The sequence below is a fragment of the Sciurus vulgaris genome (genome assembly GCF_902686455.1).
Source record: "Sciurus vulgaris genome assembly, chromosome: 9".
In the NCBI taxonomy this organism is placed as follows: Eukaryota; Metazoa; Chordata; class Mammalia; order Rodentia; family Sciuridae; genus Sciurus; species Sciurus vulgaris.
Window position 1 is genome coordinate 57,299,208 of NC_136469.1, and position 7,088 is coordinate 57,306,295.

Below are 7,088 nucleotides of genomic sequence, written 5' to 3' on the forward strand. Positions count from 1 at the left end.
CCAATTTGTTACAGGTTGGTATCTTTGTGAATAGAATGCACAGGAAACACTGGAGAAAATGTGATAAAATTAAAAATGAAGACATAGAATATTTGAACTTCATTTCCATTATTAGCTACACTAGACATAATTTAGGTCAAATTGCTATTGAAATTTATAAATGGTTACTTTTAATTTTCATACCTGGGTCATAGCTTCTGAACCTAGCACACCTAACAGTTAGCTGGACTAGCTCCCATTCATGGATGATTCTCCTTTGCTTCTGGTGATCAGGCTGTCTCTGTCCCTATGCCCTAGGTATAGTCAAGCTCTGCTGTCTTTGCCAACATTCATGCAGCAACACTTGCGGTTTCCCTACATTGCACTAGATATTTGTAATATGCCCTTTGGTGAATAAACAAACCTCCTCTCCTAAGTTGAGGTTGCCATTTGTTTCCCATGGTGACTATGTCTTCCTATCCTGAAAGAGGAGGTGCCTATGAATTAGGTGGGAAAAAAGTAAGACACCAGAGTGGATTCATCGGCGTGGAGTTGGTTCCATATGACAGCAAAATGAAAACGTATAGAAGTGAAAGATGATTAGAAATCTTGCTTTAGATCTTCTTAGATTAATGAGATGGAATTAGGTTCAAAGTGGGGGGATAGGGAAGAACAGAGTTACTTTAGATTAGGTACAGGAGAGTGAAGAGAGGGGAAGGGGCATGGAGGTAGGAAGGATAGTAGAGTGAAACAGACATTATTACCTCATGTACATGTATGACTGCATGACTGATGTGATCCTGCAATATGTATAATCAGAAAAAAGAGATATCACACTCCCTTTATGTATGCTCTATCAAAATGTATAAATGCATTCTACTGTCATGTACAACTAATTAGAACTAAAAAAGAATAAAAAATTTAAATTAAAAAATAAAAGGAAAAACATTTTGTGTGAGTTAAACTTCAAACAGAGAAGAATAGCCAGAATCTTTTGATAGGCTAGCCAAAATTGGGCTTATACTTCTAGCAGGTAAAAATCTTTTGAAGACATAAAAGCTTCCAACTATCTGTCTATCAGCATTTCCTTAAACACCAGCATCACTTATTTTAAAATAAAGACCAATTTCTAGGAGGGGATGAGTGAACTGATTTCTGCAAGTGCTTTCTGAATAAACAGTTGAAGGCTTATGCACATTTCCCCATGTGGGTGTGTCTTCAGGTCACATTTCCTCACTCTAAATGCACTATGAATTGATAAGAGGCACAGCTGAGTGAGAAAGCAAGAGACTGCAGCTTATGTCATGGAACTGAGAGGCTCCAGTTTTTCACAGCCCACGCTTGTAAATAGATGTTCTCCCCTTGGGAGCCATTATATTTGTTAACCCTAATGTTGTTACTCTTATAATTAGGTAAGAGCTTGTTAATGAATTGGAAAACATTACTTTTTGAAATCTTAGGAACCATGGGGGAAGGTAGTTCATAGGAATCTTTATCCTTTCTCCATTTTTATGTTTTGCATTTTGATTTTTTTAAAAAAAAAGTCTTATTTTAATTTGGGAAAAATAAACCTCAGAATTTCATTGTATGAGTATCCTATAAAAGGAAGCATGTGAGAACTAACAACTCCTCTGTCCTCGTGATCCTTTACTGGTTTAAGGCAAAAAAATGGCAAAGTATTTTAGAATAGTGAGTATTAGGGACGATGTTGTGTGAGGCAGGAGTTGGGTAGTCCTATAAGTTTGTGGTGACAAAGCCAGTGAAAGTCCTATTAAATCATGGTCCATCATGGAGTGGTTGATCTCTGTGGATTTTCCTTGCTTATCTTTACTTCTTCACCACTTCTTATAACAGCTTTGCTCTTCCTCTTGGTAACTGGTTGCTCCCACACTTGTTGGCTCAGGAGGGCTGGTCAACCTCTGCACCTAATCCTTCCCTGTGCCATAAGCTAGGAAAGTCCCTCAGGCAGGCCCAGTCACAGCCTGTCCACAGAACTGTTCAAGGAGGGAAAGAGCCAACATTCTTGTTTTTCATGCCTGAGGGCAGAGTGCTGGTGGTTGTATCCCCGGCACAAGAAGAAACTTGAGGAATTGAGACAGATGTTCACAGAAAAGACGATGATGTTAGTGGGGACTGGGGTGGAGAGAATGAGTTGTCTTCGGTTTTAGTCCCTGACATCCCCAGTGCTTTTGGGTTTTTTTCAGCAGTTCCTTCAATATTGTGAGTTATCCAAGTTATTGTAATGGCTCATCAGTCTTTTTTCTTTTTACGCTAATTTGATTTGGGTGTCTTGCTTACAGTAAAAGAATTTTCTAACTAATGCAGCAGTTAAATATTGAGAGATTTATTTCAAACACAATTCCTAGTCCCTGAATTTAACAGTCCTTCAGCACTTTCTAGTTCCCCACCGTCAAGGTCTGGAATTAACATCCTATTTGAAACAGAGTCTAGAAAAATTGTCACTGTGTTCCAGAAATGGTGAGCAAAAGTCTTTCAACATTTCCAGAGAATTTCCAATTCATTTTTATTTCACTTTGGAGTACGTAGCAACATTGCAGACATTTTTGGTTTTTTTGCATTTAGCATAGTTGATACATGAGAACTATGATGGTTGAGCTGGGCATGGTGGCACATGTCTTAATTCCAGAGACTTGGGAGACTGATGAAGGAGGATTGCAAGTTTGAGGCCAGCCTCAGCAGCATAATGAGGCCCTAAGAAACTTAGGGAGACCCTGTCTCAAAATAAAAATAAAAAGGGCTGGGAATGTGGTTCAGTGGTTTAGTGTCCTTGGGTCACAATCCCCAAAAATAAAAAGTAGAAGTGATGTTGTTCCTCTGTGGTTCCTGTGGGAGGGAGTCACACTTGATGCCATTGAAATGTTTTGGAGCTAAAGGAGGCTTCGGTCTGTCATCTAAACATCCTGGGGTTCAGAACAGATAATGGTGTTGAAATAATATTCTATGTATAGAACCATATGGTTTTTAATAGCAGGTGCAGAATAACTAAGGGACTCACTTATATACTTTGACAGGCTGTGCAAAATCAGACTCTTTAGATAAATCCAAGGAAGATGTGTGATGTAGGATATGAATCTAGGCCACACTTTATACACCTGTGTGCAGAGAAAAATGTAGTTTCTTAGCAGCAATCACCTTATTTTTAAGTTATTACTTGGTTTTCTATAGACGATTGGTTTTTAAGGCCCCTGCCTTACTGATATTTAAGCATAGTATTCAGGTTAGTGTTGGAATAATTATAGTCACTTTCTTGCAAATAATATTTTAAAGATTTTTCATTCAAATGTCTTTTAAATATTAGATAAAACATTGCAGGAAAAAACTGCAGGGAGTGAGATAAAGAATTTTGAGCTTGGTCACATGTGAATGAATGAATGAATTCATTTGTTCAATAAAATGTACATTTAGGGTCTACTGAGGCTAAACCTAGAGGGTACATGAATCAGAGCTCATCTCTATTCTCAGGGATACCATGTCATGTAAAAAACCAACTATACGGTGCTCATAGGTGTTACCATAGAGAACAGAGAACAGAGACATACAGAAAAACTGTAACTGAGCACAAGCAGGATAATTCTCCTTAGGTTGGAGTGAGAGTTAGTAATAAAAAAAACAAAAAACAAAAAACAAACAAACAAACAAAAACCCTCCCAGAGGAGGTGAAGCACCTTGGTTTTAGTGAATAATAGCTAATTCTTCTCTGATCACCCCTCTTCTTTCCTTTTCTTCAATGGAACAGAGAATTTTACATTGTGACTTAACTCAAGGGGAAACTCTTGCAATTAAAGATACTAAGAGAGAACTGTAGAATATAAGTATGTGGTGGGAATAAGTTGTTTCTGATTCTATGATGACTAGCGCAATTACAAGGAGAATGAAAGTAAAAACAATTAAATTAATGCTTACTAATGTTAAGAAAGTTCCTTACCTTGGGATTTTTTGGTATGTGTAACAATCACTTTCCCTGGTTGGGAAAATCATCTTGGGTTGCTTTCCAAATACTAGCAAGTAAAGCAAACTAACCAATTCAGCCCTTCCCAGAGTTTCCTTTTGCAATCCAAATTATCATGTACCAATATGGCATAATGAATCCTGCTATGATGGAAAATTATAATGTGCCAATAAAAAATAAATTAAAAATTAATATTAACAGAAAAAAAGCAGGCTACTCAGCAGCATGCACACTAGAATGGTAATTTTTGTTATACATGTATAAAATATACAGATGAAAAAGAACTTTTCTAATACATTATCAGGGGATATTTCTGTGGGATTACAAATCATTTTAAGTTGATTATTTAAAAATTTTTTGCATTTTATCAATTTTTTTTCAATAAACATATGCCTGTCAGTGAATTAGAAGAAATCTCAGTTGGTGGGATATTGAATCAGTCATTATTCCAAATTTGCTCATTTTAATAATTTCCAATTTTCCAATGAGCATGAGTTCTAAAAAAGGTTATAGACATGATTAGGGAATGGGAGAAGGATAAAGTTAATGATTTGGAGGTCTGAAAGATTCAAGGAAACACAGTAACTGCCATGCTTAAAATCTTACTGCGATCCTTCCCTTTATCAGTCAAGTTAGCAACTTCATTGTCCACAACATTCTATCTCCAAATGTCTGCAATTCCAACCTCTCCCCAGTGATTAGTTTTAGGGAAGCATGTGACATAGTTGTGACCAAAACTATGTGAGACCGTGTGAGACATGACTGAGTATGTACTGGGGAGTTACTTACATGGAGCAAGGAAAATATATCCTCTCCTTCCTCTGTACATTGTATATGGATGTGATTTAGGAATAGCAGTTTTACTACTGTTTGAAATCGATTTTCCCTGTCCCCCAGGAATAAAAAAAATAATATGGGAGTGTTAGGACTACAATTTAGAAGGACTCCACCATATCTTTTTGGGAGGACAAAATTCAGCCCCAAATTTTATTTGGAAACTGAATCATTGCAGATATAATTAGATAAGATGAAGTCATGCTGCAGTAGGGTGGGTTCCTAATAAAAATTCGGGTACAGGGAGAATTCTATGTGAGAGGAAGGCAGATACCATGGTGAAGTGTATACAAGTCAATAAATTGCAACAATTGTCATCATACCATGAGAAGCTAGGAAAGAGGCTTGGAATAGATCCTCTTCCTTTTAGCCCTAGGAAGAACCCATCCTGTGCGTATCTTGATTTTGGAAGTCTAGCCTCCAAATCTGAGACAATCAGTTTCTGTTGTTTAAGCTGCCCAGGTTGTGGTACTTTGTTTTGGGAGCCTAGCAAACCAGTGCAACTCCCTTTAAGAGGACATGGTATGAGGAGGAAGTGATGTGCTGAGGATGCAAGAGAAGAAGGTGGAAAGCTGGTCCATGATCATTTCAGCAGGTGAATTTAAAGCCTCTTTAGTGGAGTTTCTGTACCTTGGGACTCTTTGGTATGTTTAATAATCACTTTCCCTGTTTGGGAAAACCATTTTGGGTTGCTTTCCAAATACTAGCAATTAAAGCAAGCTAACCAGTTCAAACCTTCCCAGAGTTTCTTTTTGCAATACAAATTCTGATGCCCAGCGCTGGCCCCTGGACACTTTCCTCCCCACTGACCCCCAGAAACTCTATGTCAAAATCCAAAGGAAAAGAGGAATAGACCTTTTTTTACTCAAGACCTTTCCCTACTTTCATGAAAATCAGAAGAAAGAATGTTATCTCATTCTTCACCTGTGGGAATCATGCCCAGTTATGACTCCTGAATGGCATTTAGATGCCACATTTTATGAGAAAAGTCCAAACAGACAGACCTGTCCATCAGTTCCTTCACTGTTATGCATCCTTCCCTTAATGGCTATTAAGGGAGTACCTAATTATTGCTGGATAAATGGGAAAGAAGCAATTCCAAGCTTGTGCTATTCACATTTTGGAATTAGCTTTTGGGCCTGGAGTTCTGAGGAAAGAGAGCCATTTCATACTCAGACTGTGGTGGAGAAAAGGGGCAGTGAGGTTGGAGGTTGGCTATAGTCCCCAAAAGGAGGAGAATAAAGGAGTTCAGAACAGGCCCCCCTCAAAAACTCTTTGGTCTGGCATGTTGACTATTTTGAATTGAAGGCACTTAAAACAACAGCAGATAAAGGAGATCAATCAGACCTTCATTCCACTCCATAAAAACAGGAGTTGAATTCCCATGTGAAAGATGTCTGCCCTATAACAGAAGGAAACACGTTCTTGTCATCAAGGATGCAGAGTTAAAATCAAGAGAGTTCTGTACAGACCCTATTTAAAGAACTCTTATCCTTTAAGTTTGTCCAGATAATTTAGTTCCTTTTTCACAACTTACTACTCTTTATCCAGTTCAGTATATATCCAGTGACTCACTTTAGCTGCTTCCTGGGGTTTTTAATTTTCTTACAAGTTTCCTGTGCCATATAAAACTTGTATTGAATGCATATGTGTGCGTTTCTTCTGTTAATCTCTCATGTCGGTGGTATTCTCAGATCTAGCCAGGACCCTAAGAGAATGAGTGAGTTTTATTTCTTCTGCATGAGAAAAGGGAAGAGAGAGAGAGAGTGAGAATGAGAGAGTGAGAGAAAGGAGAAACACTTAGGCTATCATCAAATCTACTGATCTACTTTGATTTCCCAGGTCCTGCATCTGAACCTGACCCTTTGGAGCTCTGTTGTTGAACACCCAGCTTCTGATGCTGATTGCTCCTGAACCTGCTTAGACTAGTACACTTAAGAACTTTTTCCTTTTGCTGATACAACAGTTCAGATTCCTATGACTTTCTCTTCTGCATGTGCTTCCCTTGTCTTTGAACCTGCTAAACTAACTTACACTTCCGCAGAGGATTTTGAGGAAGATAATTTTTCTTTATACTCACATAAACTGTGTAGCTCCGATTTCTAGACAGAATTCTTAACTGTCTATCCTGCTTCTGTTTGTATTGTGGGTCACTGGTGTAAGGATTTCCTGAAAAAAATTTGGAGTTTTTACCCAGGGATGCTGGTTTGGGCTCTCATTTTATTTATTTGTTTATTGAAGAAGTGGTGGATTGATAATCAGAAAAATGTATTTTTTGAAGATGGTGCTTTTCTGCTGATGAATT